The following is a 23,214-nucleotide window of genomic DNA, read 5'->3' on the forward strand; positions in this document are numbered from 1 at the left end:
GCTCGTGCCACAAAGCCGTACCAAATGCGAAAGCTCTGTCTCCAAGTCATCTACTACTACAAACTCACTCCGAACTCGCCACCATAACGCAGCACTCCTCCTTCTTCAAGTTAAATACCCAAGCAATGCTAGCTAAACTCTTATAGCAGGGCCCCACGAGTCTAAGCTGGGCTAGTTTCAGCTGACTGTGGATTCGTACCAACAAATTTCTGGATCTGTGAACCTGGCGGTTCGCTCGCTATTGGTACTATCGATGGTTTTCTAAAACGGTGATACCTCGATAGAATTTTGCGATTATCGATAGTCTAACATTAAAAAAGTGAACGTTAACTCTGCAAACGCCATTTAAAGCATTGCAGATAAATGCGCCATATCTTGAGCACATCGCACAGTACGCTCGCAAGAACCTTTGCGTTCCGGTAAGCTTCACCGAGTCGAAGAGAACATTTAGTAAAGCTGGGTTAATAATCAAATCAGACCTGATGATATAGTGGTTTTTCAAATTCTTCTATATTTTGGACACTATTGATCTTAGAGAACTCAATTTGGTATATCTACTAAAAATGGAGTATCATAAATTTTCGATAGTACTAGCGATAGTATATACTGTTTTCACAATCGATAGTTCTCACAATGAGAGACCAGTGTTGCCATTTTAGCTTATTTTAAGCTAGATTTAGCATATTTTACAATCAAAATCTGGGGAAAAGAATGAAAACCTTATAGCATTAACCAGAGAACACATAGACCGGACACGTAGTGTAAAGTGTTTTGCACACTTTTTTTTTTTACATTACGACCCACACAACTTCGTATTTGCTCGGCTCTTCACTTTTAGGTTCAGGCAACGAAAATATTCGAAAGCACAATCATTCTGCTTCATGCGCTCGACCGAGATGGTCGATGGTTGAACAAAAGATCCCTCTGTGCTCAATGTTTCCTTTGCTCTCTCTCTCTCTCGGTGCTCTTTGCTCTCTCAAATGTGTATATGTGTGTATGCATGTGAGCACACGCAGCAGGTCTGAGCTGCCAGCTCACGAAAATTGAAATTTCTTCGCAGCAAGAGCCCATGCCTTCCCTTCTGTGTGAAGAGTATACCGAACTCTTTAAACCGTTTGCCAAGCTCGCACAAAATATGTATATGTGTTTTCGATATTATTTGTGGGAAAGGTATAAAAGCGTTGGTGCTCATGATGAAAATGCTTTCGCGACGAATGTGCACGCACATGTATTATGAGCATTTGTTTGCGTGTGCGTAGCTCTTGCTGCCTGTAGCAATTTTAGGTCCCAGCATTTGCATTTGGTTGATCTTATATATGTACATACATATGTATGTATGATTGTGTTACGAAGGGGACGCTGCCCACAATTGTGGGATATCACTTGTAGAAGCATTTGTATGCCTATGTGCCTTTACATGTGCGTTTGTGTGTGTGCATGTGAGTAAGCATGGGACGTGAACATTGGCTGCCTACCTCAACTTAGAATTGTCTGAACGATTTTGGGTTCGAATTGCAGAGGCGCGCTTATATTTAAGTAGCTGATTAAGTAAAGTGACAAGTGCACTTGCCAATACTTTTTATATGTTTTTTTATTTGCTTGCTCCTGTATATATAACAGCTGCAAGGAATCGACAATCTTATCCCATTTTGTATACTGAGCTTAATAAAGTACTACATTTTGTTTTAAATACCTTCTGATAGGTAACCCACGATCATTGAAATGAAATCAGGTGTTTAAATATTACCGCGAGTTACCCGCCAGTCACTATTCAACAAACATATGTACATACATACATATGTATGTATAAGTTACTCGCCGGTCATAGCGAAAAAAAGTATTGGCAAGTGCACTTGTCACTTTACTTAATCACCAACTTAAATATAAGCGCGCCTCTGCAATTCGAACCCTAAATCGTTCAGACTTCGTACACACAATCATACATACATATGTATGTACATATGTATATAAGTGTGCGCACTTCTCAAGATCAACCAAATGCAAATGCTGGGACCTAAAATTGGTACAGGCAGCAAGAGCTACGCACACAGAAATACAAATGCTCATAGTACATGTAGCAAGGGAGACTGTGTGCGTGCACATTCGTCGCGAAAGCATTTTCATCATGAGCACCAACGCTTTCATACCCTTTCCACAGATAATAGCGAAAACACATATACAGATTTTGTACGAGCTTGGCAAACAGTTTAAAGAGTTCGGTATACTTACTCTTCACACAGAAGGGAGGGCATGGGTGCTTGCTGCGAAGAAATTTCAATTTTCGTGAGCTGGCAGCTCAGAGCAAAGAGCACCGAGAGAGAGAGAGAGCAAAGGAAACATTGAGCACAGAGGGATCTTTTGTTCAACCATCGACCATCTCGGTCGAGCGCATGAAGCAGAATGATTGTGCTTTCGAATATTTTCGTTGCCTGAATCTAAAAGTGAGGAGCCGAGCAAATGCGAAGTTGTGTGGGTCGTCAAAAAAAAAGTGTGCAAAATACTTTACACTACTTGTCCGGTCTATGTGTTCTCTGGTTAGTGCTTATAGCTTGAGATCTAGCTTATTTCAGCCAGCTTATTTTGGCTTGCAAAAATTTAGTACAAAACAATTTTTGTTTTTTGATTGTTTTGTAGCTTTTGGTCATTTTTATCGAGAAATTGATAATAACTTTTTTTGGTAGTGCCATTTTGAGTATACATGTATGGTGCCAACTGACCCTATAAAAGCGTACTGCTGTTTTTTTAAAGCAACTATTGGGGCCAATTTGTGCGAATTACGGCAGCATGCTGCCGCAAAGAAACACATTGCATCTAGTGAAGGCATGGCACAAACCAACAGAATACCTTTTGTTAGCAAGTCATCTAAAACGGAGGAGCAGGAGGCTGCACATTGCTTATATATTGCTAAGCACTCGGTTATAGAACCTATCGACCATTTGTCTCAAATGTGTGTCGAACAGATTAATACGTGTACCGCCGCTGTCAACATAAAGTTAAAGCGAACAAAGTGTACGCAAATAATACACAATGTATTGGCATTGCACTTTAATGAAGATTTGCGGATGGACATAGGAGCCTCCAAATTTAGTGTGCATAATAAATGTTTAGTTACGAACTTTTTAAGTTTGATACCTATTGAGGATGGTGACGCAGTTACTATTGCAGGGGCTGTTAAAATGGAGTTGGTAATTTAAAGTTTGATGTTGGCAATTTAATAGGGGTCGGGACAGATAATGCTAGCGTCATGACTGGAGTGTGTGGCTGTAGGCCATTCAAGGAAAAAACATTTTCCAAACCATTTGGAGTCTCTTATTGCCAACACATACTCCTGGTTTGCTAAAAGTTCTCACCGGCAAATAACATACAAAAAAATATATGAGTGCTTAAATAATGGGCAGGTATATATGGATCTGTGTTTGTGTATAGTTTCATTGTCAATCGTGTACGTCCAAAGAAAATGTTTATATGTAATAACGTTTAATTTTCATGCTTGTCCCAATGATTTGTAAGTAGACTAATCCGTTTGGTTTTTATAGCATTGTATTTTGGTATACTGATAGGTTTTTTGCATTTATTCAGGCACCCTTTAAATTCCCAAAGTTTCTGATACAAGGTGGCTTTCCATTGGAGCTGCAGTATCAAGGATCGAGCAGCAGTGGGACGCACTTAAGTTGCATTTTGCCTTAGCAGCGACAAACGAAAACTGCCACAAGGCACAAATTTTGCATGCATCATACAATGCAAAAATAAGATCTATTTAATATTTTTAAAGCCCATACTAAAAAATATGCAAAGTTTAAATAAACATTTTCTAAGCGAAAAAGTGGAATCGACGAAACTCCTTAACGAAATCATAAGTGTCATAAATTCGCTAAAGTCAATGATAATTTCACCAGACGTAAAAATTGAAAAAAAAAGATTTTATAATGACATTAATCATCCAACTGCGAGAGAGGTAGGCTTATATTTTAATTTAATAAAATAATATATTTTTAATCCACGGTTCAATTTCAGACTTCCTAACAATTTTGACATATTGAGAAAAATGGAAGTTCTCTCCGTAGACAATATGCTACGTGCAAATAAGACTGAGATAATTTCTTTGTTGGAAAACTACTCAAATATTGGTGAAATTGTTGCTCAATTTGCAAAAATTCATTTAATAAATTGGGAGGAAAAAGAAAATGCTACGCAATTTTGGGCCGAGGTCCTTAATTATAAGTACCTGTAAGGTACTTATCATTAATTAAAGCATCTGAAAAATATGAGGAAACAAATAATGAAATTGATGATATAATTTCGTTAATATAAATTTAAATATATTAATAAAATTCAAATATCTAGTCAAAAGTAAACATCAATTGTTTTTTTTTATACCCTGAACCCATTGAAAATGGGAAATCAGGGTAAATGGTTTTGTTGAAATGTATGTAACAGGCAGAAGGAGGCGTGGCAGACCCCACAAAGTATATATATTCTTGATCAGGGCGACGAGCTGAGTCAATTTAGCCCTGTCCGTCTGTCTGTCCGTCCGTCCGTCCGTCCGTCCGTTTATCACTAAAAAACGATAACTCATTCCGATATTTTTTGATCGATAAAAAACCCTTTCGAAGATTACTTAGAAAATGATATCTCCTACATCTTTCAAGCTAGAGTCTCCAAATTTAAAATGTATATTAAGATGAATTTTATACAATTTCGGTTTTTGTTAAAATTTACCCACCACCCCTATGTCCACCCCCCTTACCCTCATATTTGTAAAATTTGTATATCAAATACGTATATGTACTGAAAAAAAGTGCAGAGTGATTGGAATATCAGACTGGAGGGTTCAGGGTGTCTTCTAGTCGAGCAGTCTCGACTAGAGTCTTCTTACTTGTTCGTTTTGTTTTGCTTTTTCTCTTAAAATTTAAAAAATGCCACTTGCAGGTCGAAGCTGACGCAGTGGTTATCTCTTAAAATTAAAACTGAGACCACTTTCGATTATAAAATGTACGCAATTATCAGCGGGGTTCCGGGTCGGGTGGCGGGGAGTCGAACCCCTGACATGCACTGCCCACCAATATTTTTTATCCGCCGACCTTAGTTGCATGATTTTATATAACATTTAAAAAAATTCAAATTGAATATCACCGCACGACAGGGAGTCGAACCCCGACATCGCACATCACAAGTGCACTGCCCACTAAAAATTTGCCGTCGGCTTTTTCAACTTTTGATTTCATTATTTGATCTGCGAAGGGAGTCGAACCCCCGCATCTCTTAACATAGAGATTATGTACACATTTTTCACAGACTTTTTTCTTATATAATTTTAGAACACGCACAAATTCCCTTAATTCTTGAGCACAAAGTTTCCTGTATTATTGAGTGACATTTTTATACCCTGAACCCATTGAAAATGGGAAATCAGGGTATAATGGGTTTGTTAAAATGTATGTAACAGGCAGAAGGAGGCGTGGCAGACCCCCCATATATTCTTGATCAGGGCGACGAGTTGAGTCGATTTGGCCCTGTCCGTCTGTCTGTCTGTTCGTCAGTCCGTCCGTCCGTCCGTCTGTCCGTATGTATAAACGCGTCGATCTCAGTAGATATAAATGACCGTATATATCGCGCGCATATCGAGTTTACCACTAAACAAGTAAGAAAGCTCTAGTCGAGACTGCTCGACTACGAGATCCCCTGAACCCTACAAGCAACTGATATTTCAATAATAGTTAGCACACACACACACGCACACACACACACGCATACAAAGAAATACTCTAGCTTAAAAGATGTAGGAGATATAATTATTTAAGTGATCTTCGATAAGGTTTTTTATCGATAAAAAAATATCGGAAGGAGTTATCGTTTTTTAGTGATAAACTCGATATGCGCGTGATATATACGGACATTTAAAAAAAAAGTTGAAGTCTCTAGCTGTTATATCTTCTGAAATCGACGCGTTCAAACATTCGGACAGACGGACCGGCGGACGGACAGACAGACGGACAGGGCTAAATCGATGTATGTCGTATTTCAAATACTAGAGACTTGTGCTTCGGTATATACATTAAACATTATGATTACGTTCTGAAAGTAAGATCTTACGTCTAGAAATTGAATTATTCAACAAATAAGTTCCCATAATATTGCCAACATTACGGCGCTGCCCAAACGCAATCGCCTGCATACGTGTGTGTGTGTGTGTTTTTTTTTTATATATTCGTTTATTTACAAGCTTATTTTACTACAAGTTGCAAGAGTGTTAGCTCGGATAGCGCGCGATGCTTGCGGGACGGCCGTAAAGCATTGCTTCGCAAGCACTATGCGCTACCTTAGCCTGGAACAGCTCGTCTTCTTATTCGCTCGACCCTGCGCAGGTTCATCATCACTGTGGCCGCGAAGGTGCTTGTTAGTTCCCAAGCTTCCTCCGATTCCAACATGGCGTTGACTATGTTGTCCGCTCTGATGGAGGGGCACTCGTCAGTTTCCTCGTGACCAAAACGCTTCAAATAGCTCCGAAAGCATCCATGGCCCGAGAGGATCTGCGTAAGATAGAAGTTAACCTCGCCGTGTTTGCGGTTAACCCATGGTTCGAGCTCCGGGATGAGCTTGTGCGTCCACCGCCCTTTGGCTGAGCTATTCCACTTCCTTTGCCATCGTGCAATGCTGTTCGCCCTGGTAGTGTTGTGTCGCACATGCGCGTGCAAATTCCGCTCCACGGCTTCGGCGACCAGGTACTCCAGCGGCACCATGCCGGCTATGACAAGCGCCTCATCATCGGATATAGTCCTGACAGCGCAGCTGACTCTGATTGCGCTCAGTCTGTAGATCGCGCAAATGTCCCGGCTGTAGCTCGGCGTTGCCATCGCTTTTGACCATATTGGCGCAGCATAGAGGATGACAGACCTAATGACGCTCATTGCTGTTTAGGTCCCCGCGTGTTAAGCGTAATTCTTGATAGAGCTCTACAAGAATCAGCTGCCTTTTTATGCACATATTCTAAGTGCTCGCGGAAAGTTAATCTTGTGTCTAACATGACGCCAAGATACTTAATCGCCCTCTTTGATACGATGTTGACGCTGCGTATCCTTATATTGGCAGTTTCCACTTTCTTGTGACTGCTTACTAGGACGACTTCCGTCTTGTGCGCCGCAAGCTCGAGCCCAGCTCCTGTCAACCAGCTTCGTATGTGATTGATACTTTCGCTGCACATATCCTCTGTATCTTTAAGCTCCTTGCCTATGACTACGACAGCCACATCATCAGCAAAGCCAATGGTGTGCGCACCTGCTGGTACTTCCAAGCGCAGTACGCCGTCGTACATGATATTCCATAGGAGAGGCCCCAGCACTGAGCCTTGGGGTACTCCAGCTGACACTGTATGAGTTTGGGGACCCTCACTCGTGTTGTATACCAGTGTTCTTCCTCTGAAGTAACTCTTTATTATCTCTTTTAGATATTTAGGGATATTATATTGTGACAGCGCATTCAGTATCATATCCCAACTAGCTGTGTTGAAGGCGTTCTTAACATCCAGGGTCGCGATGATGCAGTATTGCTTCGTCCCGTGCCTCCATCTGGTGCCTTGGATGGCGGAAGTTGCCAACCCAACAACTTTTTCTAGAGCATCTGTTGTTGACCGGGCCTTCCGGAATCCAAATTGATTTAGTGATAGGCCTCCGGCGCTAGCAATAGCAGTCTCCAGTCTAGAGCAGATCAATTTTTCAAACACCTTTCCTATGGTGTCTAAGAGGCAGATCGGTCTGTATGAAGATGGCTCGTCTGGTGGTTTGCCAGCCTTGGGTAGCAATACCAGGTTCTGGGTCTTCCATTTTGTAGGGAACGTCTCTTGTAGTAAGCATTCGGCGAACGTACTAGGGTGCAAGGCGAGGGCTAGCTTTAGCGCACGATTCGAGATCCCGTCCGGCTCTGGAGCTGTGTTGGTTCTAAGACCTCTGAGAGCAATTAAGATTTTCTTCTTCTCTTCTGTATCTAAAACAATTTGAGTGCTCGTTGAGCCCTGATTTGCAATTAATCTTTCTGGAAAAACGCCCTGGCAGGTGGCTCTCCTATTGTGAACAGAAGTGCCGTATGATCGCTGCCCGTTTAGCTATCGCAGGGGCTCCATGTTGCTTCCCGAACGAGGGATGAAGTGACAAAAGTAATGTCAATTACAGATCCAGCCCGACTGAAGGTGAACTCATGGCCAGTGTTGAGCAGTGCAACATCTAGTGTCGCGAAAATCTCCGGAAGGATACGGCCTCTGACATTTGTTGTGTGGCTACCCCATTCTAACGCCCATGAGTTAAAATCTCCTGCTATAATGGCCTTCCGATCCCTAGCATCTTCGGCAAGCTCGTCAAGCGCCGTTGTGAAATCACTGAGCTGCATGCTGGGGGTCAGGTAGTAGCTGTAGAGCCATAGGCTACCGTATTGGCCACGTACGAACCCATTAAATGACTTAACATTCGAAAGAACATTCGTTGTGTTGCCACATACTCACAACACCGCTTTGCCAATAGCATCTGTTGCCCATGTCCTAGGGCGGCTGGTTCTACAGTGGTGAGGCTCTCTGAGAAATGCTACGTCTATACATTTTTCCCTAATGGTCTGCTCTAGAAGGTCTTGGGCAGCAATACAATGATTTAAGTTAAGCTGCAAGAACATTAACATTTCATTGTACGAGCAGCTTCACGGTAGGATGGGCACTTGAAGCTGCCTGCTGAATGGTGCGTCTGCTTTTCACCTTTCCGGATGCAGAGGCTACATTTTGGTGGCTTAGTGCATGCTTTTGCACTGTGACCCATCTCTCCACACCTGAAACAGGCGCCCTTTAGGTCACAGTCGCTTCCACAGTTTGCTGCCATATGACCGTAATCAAGGCACTTGAAACAGCGTTTAGGCTGATCCACGGCGCGGATACGGCATACAACCCATCCAATTCTGATTTTGGACAGCTCAAGCTGAGTTTTGGCTTTTCCAATTGGAAGGGCAACTGTAGCTCTTTACTGTCCACCAAAAGCCGGTCGAAGCTTTAGATTTGGGTCGGTCTTGACTACACGAAGCATGTCCGCATAGCTGCAACCACCCACGCCTGAAATCTCGATTGCGTCACTTCTGGGTCGTTTTCGGATGGGCTTGCGTCCTTTAACGACTGTCCAGCTTTTCGGGTTCGTCTGTCGACCTGCCTGAGCTGTAGCCCGTAGAGCCATTGGTTCTTTTGAGTTCACTGCGCCTTTATTGGACCTCGGCTTTTTCGAGGGTGTTTTCCTCTGATCGTTGACAGCTTCCCTCGACCGCTTTGGCGTACTGCTACCTAAGATCGCGCTAGTGCTCGCTTTCTCCACTACTTTCTGGAGCGGCATGGTCTGCACCTCGCAGTTTTTAACCGGTCGGTTGCAGAGCTTTTCGGCCGTCTTGAGATTGACCAGCCTAGCCAGCTCCTCTCTTATTAGGGCATTAATATGCCGCTGACCCCAAATAAGGCAAATAAGGCAGTCAAGCCCTCTAACGTAACTCCTATTGGGGCTAACGCTTCTTTTAGTGAGTTGGGTGCCTGGCACTCAGCCATTGGGGACTGATTAAAGGTCGACGTCTGCGGCAGCGCCCTCTGTTGTTGCTGCGGTGATCGCTGAAACGAGGAACGGCGCGCGAAAGTTTGCAGCTCGTCCTCCAACCTGGCATCCATTTTTTTCTCCGACTACAACGACGTGAAGCCTGTAGTGGGCAATGGCTACTAATATAATTTGAGTTTACACACCGCAGTATCTAATAAGAATAATGCCTTATACTTTCATCACCTCTCAGATTTAAGCTTACGCTGAAATTATAAATCCCGATAGTAAAACGAAAAAATTAAGAATTTCATAAAAATTTCAAGATATCTTCACTTTTGCGGAATTTAAAGAAATAATCATTTGAAATCACAAGAAATTACTCCACCCCGGTATTACAAAAACGACTAACTGGTTCAGAGAAAAATATTACTTCCAGATCACCTAAAGCTAATACAAAATATCATTAACGAATGCGAAATTTGTAGTCTATCTAAAACTGAAAACAGAAACACAAAACTGACTTTCGAAATCACTCCAGAAGTATACAATCCAAGAAACAAATACGTCATGGACTTTTATTTAATCCACAACAAATAATTGTTGCATTGCATATATTGCATTGACATATATTCGAAATACGGAGGGTTAGTAGAAGTCAACAGTCGTGATTGGCTCGAAACTAAAAGAGCAATCATAAAAATTTTCAATGACATGGGAAAACCCATCGAAATCAAAGCAGACAAAGATTCAGCATTTATATGCGCAGCTCTCCAAGCTTGCTTACAATCCGAAAAAGTAAAAATCGATATCACTACTAGCAAAAACGGTAATTTCGACATAGGAAGATTTCACCGAACAATTAACGAAAAACTAAGAATTATTAATATAGAATCCGACATAGAAAACAAAAAGAAGAAATTCGAAACCATAAGACAAAACATTTGACAACGAACAGAACTCCAGCAGACATATTTATATACGCAGGTACACCTGAATATGACACACAAGCAAACAAGATAAATCAAATAAAAAATCTCAACAAAAACCGAAACGACTTCGAAATAGACACAGGCTACAAACACGCCCCCTAGTTAAAACTAAAACAACTACACCAGTCAAATAACGCAAACTGACGAAAAACACTATATATAAACTAATAGAGGAAGACAAACCACACATTATAAATCAAAATTCAAAAGAAACAAGTAAGGAATCTTTAGTCGAGACTGCTCGACTACGAGATCCCCTGAACCATACAAGCAACGGATGTTTAAATAATAATTCGCACACAAACACACAAACAAACAAACACACACACACACACACACACACACACACACACAAACACACACACACACACACACACACACACAGAGTTCAGAGTTCGAGTTGCGTTTTCGTGGAGTACGGTCGATGTCATCGCGATCCACCGTGGACAATAGCTTGATCTTTGTTTTCCCCTGTGAAAGTGGAAAGAACTGTAGACAACGTGGTTGCTGTGGGCGCGACGCACCCAGCGACGGCAAAACAAAAACAATAAAAAACTTACTTCGCGGCGGTTTCGCGGAGTACCCCAGTGCACTATGGGTAAAAAGTCGATTTTTTTGGCATTTATTCAAAAAAAATTTTGTTTACAATTTAAAATTTTCTTTTATTTATTGAATATATATACTATATACTAGATTGAATAGTATTTTTTTTTAAATTTAGCGACTATCATTAATATTTTACACATACTCAAAGTCAGCTGTTGCATAGTTGCGTTTGATATATAAAAAGCGCGGGAAATTTTGTTCAACTTGCAATTAAAGTGGAGCTTTTGTGTAAACATAAACAAAAAAAAGTGTATAATGGAAAACGTACCTAATGGTATGTACAATAAGTTATTGCTATTACTTTTTGATTGTAATTGTGTTGTTGTCCAGTTGTCCAGTGTGTTGTCTATGTGTATTTTTAGCTAAAAATTAACAAATGTACTTGTGTTCCGTGGAGTATTACTTTTGTGCAGCACACCACTTCGCAGAGGTTTGATATAACAGTTGTTGTGTATTATTCGGAATCTATTAACCTCGTTTGCTCCTTTTTGTTCCTTTTGGAAAAAAATTAGTATTTGCAGTTAAAAACGAGCTTTTTCGTGCAGAGCTTGTGGAGGTATGGACCAACAACAACCGCCAAGAAGGCGCGGTAAAAACTTTCTTATTGAAAAAATTAACAATTATATTAGCGAAAATATTAATAATCTAATTGATAAAAGAGTAAAGCAATTTGTAGAGTATATAAAGAAGCATCTGCCAAAGTGCAACCGGAATTTGGAAAGGTTTAAAATGCATCATGCTAGGTGGCTTGAAGGCAGGGTGATAATTGATTGTGAAGGTACTTTGGAAAGTACTTCGGTACTTCGGAAATTTTTAGAACTTCTTCTACAAATTTGCAATATGGAATTAGCCCTCTGCATGCTTGGATTCGATTCCTTGAGTTTGTATTGAAAATATCGTACAGAATCGAAATTAAAAAATGGCGTGTTAAGGATGTCGACAAACAAAAGGTATCATTGCGTAAACAAGAAATTAAGCGGAGGCTGTGGGATGAAATGGGTCTTCATGTGGATAAACGCAGGCCTAATGGAAGTGGAAATATCAATGATGTTCACAAAATTTTGGTGCATGGATACCAAATTATGGGTACTTGCATAATTCCTGTTGGCATATTAGGAGAAAACGCGTCTGAATCCCGGAATAAGCTGTATAGAAATGATAGGAAATCTCACGCCAGGAAATGTAGCCGATTAGAGAATTTAACTGATATATTTAATAGGGCTTTAGACTCATCTGATCCACTTCTCTCTTCACTCAGTTTAAAAGAACGCAAAAAGAAAAACAAGAAAAAAAAAAAATCCCAAAAGAAGTTATTGAACTTTTGGAAGATCCCAATTTTCAATTACCAGCAACATTTGAAGGCTTAATGGAGCCAACCTTAGTTGAAGAAGAAAATGAAGACGAAAATGAGGATGAGGATGAGGAAAATGAAGATCAAAACATAGACGATAAAAATTTAGAGTTAAATTTTGAATTAGATGAAGAAAATGAAGACCATTCAGTTTAAAATTATATCGCATATATTTTATATATCCCTAAGAGTCTTCAAATATATATATATATATATATATATATATAATATAATAATATATAATATAATAATATATAATATTTGCTTGCAGTTGAATGAAATATAATAAAAATATAATTTAAAGTTGCTAAAAGTGTACAAAAAAGTTATTAAAAATAATTTGAGCCCACAGGTAATGATTTGTAATTTAATATAATATGTAAAAGGGGCGGAAAATTTGAATGCCACGCCCAATTGTAAAAAAAAAATCCGAATTTCCTTTTTAATATTAATAATATATTCCTAAAATTTCAAGTTCCTAGCTCTTCATTTACAATTAATGCCAAAAAAATCGACTTTTTACCCATAGTGCAGTGGTACAATCCGGTGGTGCAAGAGAGGGGGGCAATAGCGTCACTGTTTTTGGCGGCATATAAATGCACTAATGAGAGAGGAGCTGGCTAGGCTGGTCAGTCTCCACAAGACGGCCGAAGCGTTCTGCAACCGACCGGTCAAAGACTGCGAGGTGCAGACCACGCTGGTCAAAGAAGTAGCTCAGAAGGCTAAAACAGCGAGCGTTAGTGCTACAGTAGGTAGTAATACGCCCAAGCGGTCGAGGGAAGTTGCCACTGAGCAGAGGAAGACTCCCTCGAAAAAGCCGAGGCACAATAAAAGCGCAGCAAATCCAATAGAGCCAATGGTTCTACGGGCTGCAGCCGTTAAAACCAACCAGGTAGATCGACAGACGAATTCGAACAGCTGGACGGTTGTTAAGGGACGCAAGCCGCTGCAAAAACGTTCCAGAAGCGACGCCTTCGCGGTCTCAGGTGTAGGTGGTTGCAGCTATGCGGACATGCTTCGCGTGGTCAAGAGCGACCCAAATTGAAAGCATCTGAGTGGCGACGTCCAAGGTATTAGGAAGACCGCTAAGGGGGACCTTTTGTTGCAACTGAGTAGGAAGCCGGAGCATAGCGCTGAGGCTCTGCACGAAGCTGTAGGCAAAGCCTTGGGTGACCGAGCGGTAGTTAAAACACTTACCGAATCGGCTCAAATTGAGATTCGCGACCTAGATGAGTTAGCAAGTAAAGAGGAGATCTTGGAGGCAATCAGGGTGGAGTTGAAGGATAGCTCACTCCCCATTGAGGGTATCAAATCGCTTCGGCCAGCTTTTGGTGGACAGCAAAGAGCTACGGTTGCTCTTCCAATTGGGAAAGCTAAAGCTCTGCTCGAGCTGTCCAAAATTAGAATAGGATGGGTAGTATGCCGTATTCGAGCCGTGGAACAGCCTAAACGCTGTTTCAAGTGCCTCGATTACGGTCATATGGCAGCAAACTGTCGCAGCGACTGTGACCTAAAGGGCGCCTGTTTCAGGTGTGGAGAGATGGGTCACAGTGCAAAAGCATGCACTAAGCCACCAAAATGTAGCCTCTGCATCCGGAAAGGTGAAAAGCAGACGGACCATTCAGCAGGCAGCTTCAAGTGCCCATCTTACCGTGAAGCTGCTCGTAAAATGAAATGTTAAGGTTCTTGCAGCTTAACCTAAATCATTGTATTGCTGCCCAAGACCTTCTTGAGCAGACCGTTAGGGAAAAATGTATAGACGTAGCATTTCTCAGTGAGCCCCACCACTGTATAACCAGCTGCCCTAGGACATGGTCAACTGACGTTAATGGCAAAGCTGCGTTGTGGGTATGCGGCAACTCAACGAACGTACTTTCGAACGTTAAGTCATTCAATGGGTTCGTACGCGGCCGATATGGCAACTTATGGCTTTACAGTTGCTATCTGGCCCCCAGCATGCAGCTCAGTGAATTCACGACGGTGCTCGACGAGCTTGCCGAGGATGCTAGGGGTCGGAAGGCCATTATAGCTGGAGATTTTAACTCCTGGGCGTTAGAATGGGGTAGCCTCACAACAAATGCCAGAGGTCGTATCCTACTGGAGATCGTCGCAACACTAGATGTTGCACTGCTCAACACTGGGCACGAGTACACCTTCATTCGGGCGGGATACGGATCTGTCATCGACATTACTTTTGTCACTTTATCCCTCTTTCGGGGAGCAACATGGAGCCATTGCGATAGCTATACGGGCAGCGATCATACGACACTTCTATTCACAATAGGTGAGCCACCTGCCAGGGCGTCACCCTTGTGGAGGGAGTCGTATCGGCTAGATACTTTTGATCCCGCGGTCTTTTCTGAGGCCATTCAGTCTCTGGGCACAATTGGTAATGCTGAGGCCAGAGCATGCCAAATGGTAGCCCAAATACAGAGTGCCTGCAATAGCAGTATGCTACGCCGCAAGCAGTTCACGCGACAACAAGAGCCTACGTATTGGTGGAATGCACAAATAGGTGACATTCGTCGCAAATGCATCCAGGCGAGAAGAAGCTACCAACGGGCTCGCGGTAGGTCTACGTTTTTAGAAAGACAATTAGCTTACCAGGCAGCTAGAAGACAGTTGAAGAGGGCCATTCGGGCAAGCAAAAGAGAATGTTTTTTAGAGTTGTGCGACTCAGCCGAATATGACCCTTGGGGCAGGGCATATAAGATAGTAGTTAAAAGACTATACGCAGGTAGACAGGTGCAGCCTACGGATCGTCTGGAGCTTAAAACGATTGTGGAAACGCTCTTTCCAGAAAGTTTAAGCTCCATTCACGCCCCTCGGTCCGAGTCTGCTGATCAGGGCTCAATGAGCACTGAAATTGTTTTAGTCACAGAGGAAGAAATTATATTAACTCTCCGGGGTCTTAGAACCAACACTGCTCCAGGGCCGGACGGGATGCCAAATCGTGCGCTAAAGCTAGCCCTCGCCTTGCACCCTAATACGTTCGCTGAATTATTCAACGAATGTTTAATACAAGAGACGTTCCCGGCAAATGGAATGGAACCTGGTGTTGCTACCCAAGGCTGGCAAACCACCAGATGAGCCATCCTCATACAGACCGATCTGCCTCTTAGACACCATGGGAAAGGTGTTTGAGAAATTGATCTGCTCCAGACTGGAGACTGCGATTACTAGCGCCGGAGGCCTGTCACCAAACCAATTTGGATTCCGGAAGGCCCGGTCAACAACGGATGCGCTAAACAAAGTTGTTGGTCTGGCCACCTCCGCCATTCATGGCACAAGATGAAAGCATGGGACGAAGCAATACTGCATTATTGCGACCCTGGACGTAAAGAATGCCTTCAATACAGCTAGTTGGGATATGATACTGAATGCGCTGTCACAATATAATTTCCCTAAATATCTTAAAGAAACAATAAAGAGTTACTTCAGAGGAAGAACACTGGTATACAATACGAGTGAGGGTCCCCAAACTCATACAGTGTCAGCTGGAGTACCCCAAGGCTCAGTGCTGGGGCCTCTCCTATGGAATATCATGTACGACGGCGTACTGCGCTTGGAACTACCAACAGGTGCGCACACCATCGGCTTTGCTGATGATGTAGCTGTCGTAGCCATAGGAAAGGAACTCAAAGATACAGAGGATATGTGCAGCGAAAGTATCAATCGCATACGAAGCTGGTTGACTGGAGCTGGGCTCGAGCTAGCGGCACACAAAACTGAAGTTGTCCTAGTCAGCAGTCGCAAAAGAGTGGAAACTGCCAATATAAAGATCGGCAGCGTCACCATTGCGTCAAAGAGGGCGATAAAGTATCTTGGTGTCATGATAGACACAAGATTAACTTTCCGCGAGCACTTAGAGTATGTGCAAAAAAAGGCAGCTGATTCTTGTAGAGCTCTCTCGAGAATTATGCTTAACACGCGGGGACCTAAACAGCAACGACGTCTCCTTCTAATGAGCGTCATTAGGTCCGTCATCCTCTACGCTGCGCCCATATGGGCAAGAGCGATGGCAACGCCGAGCTACAGCCGGGGCATTTGCGCGATCTACAGACTGAGCGCAATCAGAGTCAGCTTCGCTTTCAGGACTATCTCCGATGATGCGGCGCTCGTCATAGCTGGTATGTTACCGCTGGAGTAATTGGTCGCCGAAGCCGTGGAGCGAAATTCGCACGCGCCTGCGCGACCCAACGCTATCAGGGCGAACAGCATTGCACGATGGCAAAGGAAGTGGAATAGCTCAGCTAAAGGGCGGTGGACGCACAAGCTCATCCCGGAGCTTGAACCATGGGTCAACCGCAAGCACGGCGAGGTAAACTTCTACCTTACGCAGATCCTCTCGGGACATGGATGCTTTCGGAGCTATTTGAAGCGCTTCGGCCACGAGGAATCTGACGAGTGCCCCTGGTGCGAGCGAGGGCACGTGGAAGACGCCAACCACATTCTTTTCGAATGTGGACGGTTCCTGGAGGAGAGGCGTCGTGGGCCGCTCCATCAGAGCGGACAACATTGTCAACACCATGCTGGAATCGGAGGAAGCTTGGGAACAAACAAGCACCTTCGCGGCCACAGTGATGATGGAGCTCCGCAGAGTCGAGCGAATGAGAAGTCGAGCTGTCCCAGGCTAAGGTAGTGTTTTGCACACGATTTTTTGGACTTTACGACCCACACAACTTCGTATTTGCTCGGCTCCTCACTTTTAGGTTCAGGCAACGAAAATATTTGAAAGCACAATCATTCTGCTTCATGCGCTCGACCGAGATGGTCGATGGTTGAACAAAATATCCCTCTGTGCTCAATGTTTCCCTTGCTCTTTCTCTCGGTGCTCTTTGCTTTCTCAACTATGTATGTGTATGTATGCAAGTGAGCACAAGCAGCAGCTCACGAAAATTGAAATTTCTTCGCAGCAAGAGCCCATGCCTTCCCTTCTGTGTGAAGAGTATACCGAACTCTTTAAACCGTTTGCCAAGCTCGCACAAAATATGTATATGTGTTTTCGATATTATTTGTGGGAAAGGTATAAAAGCGTTGGTGCTCATGATGAAAATGCTTTCGCGACGAATGTGCACGTACATGTATTATGAGCATTTGTTTGCCTGTGTGTGTAGCTCTTGCTGCCTGTAGCAATTTTAGGTCCCAGCATTTGCATTTGGTTGATCTTATATATGTACACACATATGTATGTAAGATTGTGTGTACGCAGGGGACGCGATGCCCACAATTGTGGGATATCACTTGTAGTATCAATTGTATGCCTATGTGCCTTTACATGGGCGTGTGCCTACCTCAACTTGGAATTGTCTGAACGATTTTGGGTTCGCATTGCAGAATCGCGCTTATATTTAAGTACCTGATTTTATTTCAATGATCGTGGGTTTGCCTATCAGAATGATTTTTTAATATTTAGTACCTGTTTAATCCTAGTGGGGCACATGGGATGCGATTTTTTAACCCTTTCACTTGTGCATACAGGTACAGGTCAATTTATCCCTTAAAAAGATGTATATGTATGTTCATATACAGGTCAAATTGACCCTTTTTGCAAATATTGCATACGTAAACAGCCCAAATTGACCCTTTGAAAAAGATGCATCCGTTAGATGTCATAAACGTTAATACTAAATAAATGAAAAAATGTTATATTTTGTGTTTTTGATTTATTTATTTAAATGTATTATTATCGAATAATTTTTAATTTGGATTTACTTACCAGGTTTATTAACTATGCTATATGTAAGCCATTTACAATTTTTTCGGATTAAAATTAACACAAACTGATTGAGCAAGAATTTTCGATGGTCAAATCAAGGGTGGGTAGGGGAAAACCATTCATTATGTGAGATAGACTTGGCTGTAGCGTGCATACAGTGCAAAACAATTTTTTCTTTAAGTTTTGCTATGAATGACTTCTTATCGAAATTTTTTTTTGAATATTTCGAAGTGAAGTATTATTAGCTCCTAAAAATTGTCAGAAGGGCCTTTCAACTTGAGATATTGGCTAATATAATGGACGTTTTTATTGAGTATCAAATACTCTGATGAACATTGCATTTCATCTGCTGGTTTAAAAGATTCGTGGCACACTGCTCATGAAATATTGATAGGTTGGATTCGCTATCCTTTATTATATTAGCTAACATAAGATCTTTATCTGGAATTTATATTTCAGGAATAGAAGCAGATGTCAGAATTTTCATAGAAAGCATTTAAGAAAGAATGGTATTAAATTCAAAAATGGTTGGGTTTGTGTTAGTTGCTCCCCGACTTCTAACTCAAATAAAATAAATTTTCTAAAGAGTCTTGATTCAATTTGGATGTGGCAAAAAAGAAAATATCACTGCTTTTATTCCAAATATTTTCCGCTAAAGTAATGATTTTTTTAATTAATCATTTTTATTAATTGTTCACATAACTGCGGTCGGTTTGTTTAAATATTCCTTTGCAAGTTTTGATCCGTGGTTTGCTGTGTTTTCTTTTAAAATTGCTTTTTAATCTTGTTGAAGTTTGGTGCAGCGTCGTATTTACATTTAGTTTGCACTTTGCTCCCTGTCTTTACTTTTTACACGTTAGTTAGTGTGAGTGTGAACTTACTTGCTCTCTCGATTTTGGTCGTCGTGCTGTGCAAATAACTCTCAGTGTTTCTTTCGTTACGCTCTGTAACGGCTGTTTTTGTTGTTGACTATCTCTCTCAACATAATCATTCGTTCTGCTCTTCAACGGCTGATTGTTGTTGGACTCGCTCTGTCAGCATATTTTACTCTCTTTGTTTTTCTTTCTGCTGCTTTTCTTTAATTTCTACTGTGATCCCAATTGCCAATATGAGCTGCTGCAAAAAATCTTGTACGTTCAGGCAGGCAGTGGACTCTGCACAAACGCAATTTGTCAATTGCTGGTTGTGCGATCATATGACGCATATTAAATGTGCAGGTCTCACTGGCCGTGATTATGACAAGATTATGTCCACGGTAAAAATTGGTAGTGGGGGTGTACGCTGGTCTTGTCCGATTTGTTTAGAAAGACAGATCAACTTATCTAAAATGTACAGCGCTGTTAGGGCTCAGTTTTTAAAACTGAAAAAGATTTCTAAGCAGTTATCCAGTGATATGGCTGCTGCTGAAGAAATACTAACCCAGTTTAATTTCGAGAGTCCCCTATCTCATTTGGAGTCTTTATCGTTGTGTGTACCTCCCTCTGTACCAACACCGTCACCTAATTCGCTTGCCCCTCCCTCACCTTGCGCTTCAGTTTTGTCATCCGCTCCTAATTCGCTCGATCCTATATCACCTGTTCCTGAAGCTATTGGTTCTTCTGTTGAGGCTGCTATTGATACTCAGGTTTCTGTTCAAAAATTGGAATCTTCTCCAATTGCTGTTCAAGCCATGAGTGTTAATAATTCAGCCACTCCCGGCATATCCTTATCAGTCGTTTCTCCTCGAAAGCAAGTTTTCTTATCCAGGCTTTCATCTGATACGACCTGTGAGGCAGTATCTGCTAAATCGCACACTTGATTTGGTGTTTACTAATCACGATTCGCTCTTTAATGTCGTGAGATCGACTCCATTCTGTATACCTGAGGATATACATCACCCCACTTTAGAAGTATTATTAGCTGTCGCTAATCATCCCAATTATACTTAATGAATTAATTAATTCAACAGACTGGTCTACTTTATATGAGTCGAATGATATTAATTTGGCAGCATCGTTTTTTTAATACCTTAAACTCTATTCTGGATGTTTGTGTCCCTCTCTGCCGTATTTCGCCAGTTTCAAATAAGCCACCTTGGTTTACCAAGACTCTTTTGAACTTGAGAAACATTAAAACTAAATGTTTTAAAAATTATAAAAAGTCTGGTTCAAGTGTTGATTGGTCCAAATTTTCCATTGCCAAGTCAAACTTCAATCTTTTAAATTCTAGCTGTTATGAGAATTATCTTATACGTTGCAAACGTCAGTTTGCTCGTGATCCCAAGAAATTTTATTCATTTGTAAATTTGATTCCTCTGATCTATTTGCTGATTTTTTTCAATCAACTTATTCTTCTGCTAATCTCTACAACTCATATCCATATCCTCTTTCTGAATATGGGTCTATAAATATTCCTAAAGTTACTGCAGCCTCTCTGGCTGCGGCCATTAGGACGTTGAAATCATCATTCTTTTTCCGGTGCCGATAATATTCCTAGTTGTGTGATTAAAGAGTGCAGTGTTTCTCTTCAGTCACAATTACTAAAATTGTTTAACTTGTTTTTGGATACTTCTGTGTTCCCTTCAATTTGGAAAGAATCTTTCATCATTCCCTTATACAAAAAAGGTGGAAGATCTGATATTTCCAACTATAGAGGCATTGCGAAATTTTCTGTCATTCCGAAGTTATTTGAGAAAATTATAACATCGGCCTTGCAGCATTTTTGCAAATCGATTATTCAACCATCTCAACATGGTTTTGTTCAAAATCGATCAACGTCCACTAATTTACTTGAATTCACTTCGCTTGTCAATGATGGTTTTTCTAAAAAAATGCAAACGGATGTTATTTATACTGACTTTAGTAAAGCATTTGACTCAGTACATCATCACATACTAATTCTTAAGCTTGAACGCTTAGGATTTTCGCCTAGACTTGTATCTTGGATTTCATCCTATTTAATTGGTAGAACCCAAAGAGTCCTGCTCAGGACAGCTATGTCTAAAGTTATCTTTGTTTCGTCTGGTGTACCTCAGGGTAGCCATTACTCTTTTCCCTTTTTATACCCTGAACCCATTGAAAATGGGAAATCAGGGTATAATGGTTTTGTTAAAAGTATGTAACAGGCAGAAGGAGGCGTGGCAGACCCCACAAAGTATATATATTCTTGATCAGGGCGACAAGCTGAGTCGATTTGGCCCTGTCCGTCCGTCCGTCCGTCCGTATGTATGAACGCGTCGATCTCAGAAGATATAAGAGCTAGAGACTTAAACTTTTTTTTAAAATGTCCGTATATATCGCGCGCATATCGAGTTTATCACTAAAAAACGATAACTCATTCCGATATTTTTTTATCGATAAAAAACCTTATCGAAAGTCAGTTAAAAAATTATATCTCCTGTGTTTGTTTGTATGTGTATGTTTGCATATTATTATTGAAATATTAGTTGCTTGCAGGGTTCAGGGGATCTCGTAGTCGAGCAGTCTCGACTAGAGCTTTCTTACTTGTTATAAATGACATTCCTAGTTGTATCTCGTATTCTACTATATTTATGTATGCTGACGATGTAAAACTTTGCCTTCCATACTCCAGTGCAAATGGACATCATCACCTTCAAGATGACCTAACTGCATTTCAACTTTGGTGTGTGGCAAACCAGCTGGACTTAAATTGCTCAAAGTGTATGACAATGACAATGACAATGATGTATACCGTTCCTCTAATTGTTGATTATAAAATTAGCAATATTTCCTAAAGACGCATTCACACAATCAAAGATCTTGGTGTTTCTTTCGATTGTAAACTAAATTCTAATCTTCATATTTCTACCATCATTAATGAAGCAAAAAGTGTGCTTGGCTTTATTAAACGTTGGTCCGAGGAATTTAAAGATCCTTTTATCACCAAGCGCTTATTTACGTCGCTTGTGCGTCCCATCTTAGAGTATTGCTCTGTTGTTTGGTCTCCGCAGCATAAACTGCATCAGGATCGCATCGAATCGGTCCAAAAACAGTTTCTTCTCTTTGCCTTAAGAGACCTTCAATGAGACAGTAATTTACGATTACCGTCTTATCATAGTAGGCTCCAGCTGATTGATCTTCCATCGCTAACCAATCGCAGAACAATTTTAGGAATTGTTTTTCTGCATAAATTGATTAGTGGTGATATTGATTCGTCCTCTTTATTGGGTCGTCTAAACTTTTCGGTTCCGTCCCGAACAACTAGACACTATCGTCCGCTTCATTTACCGGTGTGCACTAGGGATTATTCCTTGCACAGTGCGTTTCATGTTCTTAGTGTTAATTTTAATAAATATTATCACGTTTTTTCCTTAGAGCTAATTGTGTAGTGATTTCTCAATTCTATCCTATATTCTATTCTGTGCTATTCCTTTACTCTTTTTACTATTCTTATTTATTTACTTATTTTTTTTATACTTATTCACGAAGTGAATTAGTATATTGGTTTTGTGCAATGTCCGTCTTGCTGTCCGTCCGTCTGTCCGTCCGTCCGTCTGTCCGTATGAACTCAGTTCATTTCGCCGCTATTGAAGCTAGAGACTTGAAATTCGGAACACATACTCGTGTATAGCTCCGATTTATAAAGTGTTAAAATTTTCCGGAAAATGCATTTTCCGATATACCAGAAATCATGTTAGTTGAAGAGCTAGAAAGTCCAAAAAGCTATGGTGGATATATCTACGCCCATTGGGGGCGTGGCAAATCAGATAAAACTGTATCTCCTAAAGTTCTAAAGCTAGAACGTTGAAATTTCGCACGTGAGCTAATGCTATAATTCTATAATGACTGATGGAAAAATTTTATGTCTACGCCTACTGTGGGCGTGGCAAATCGGACCTGAAGATATAGTAATTTTTCAAATTTGGCTATATTTTAGGCACTATTGATGCTAGAGACTTGTAATTTGGTATATATACGCGAGTTGACCTCCCAAGTCCAACAAGCTATAGTGGGTATATGTCCGCCCAAAGGGGGCGTGGCAAACCGCAAAACTTTATATCTCCTA

The 23,214-nt window shown here is 41.3% G+C and overlaps 2 long non-coding RNA genes across 2 annotated transcripts in view; both read left to right on the forward strand.

Annotated features, from left to right (window-relative positions):
• LOC149091574 (uncharacterized) overlaps window positions 1–23,214 on the forward strand; it is a 178,946-nt gene that overhangs the window by 135,665 nt on the left and 20,067 nt on the right. The window lies entirely within an intron of this gene.
• On the forward strand, window positions 3,251–4,355 carry LOC149091579 (uncharacterized). Its single transcript, XR_016196791.1, has 2 exons — window positions 3,251–3,955; window positions 4,015–4,355. It is a non-coding gene; the product is annotated as an uncharacterized LOC149091579 (long non-coding RNA).

The sequence above is a fragment of the Drosophila navojoa genome, chromosome 4 (assembly GCF_054131105.1).
Source record: "Drosophila navojoa isolate 15081-1374.11 chromosome 4, UAZ_NAV_1.0, whole genome shotgun sequence".
NCBI classification, from domain to species: Eukaryota; Metazoa; Arthropoda; class Insecta; order Diptera; family Drosophilidae; genus Drosophila; species Drosophila navojoa.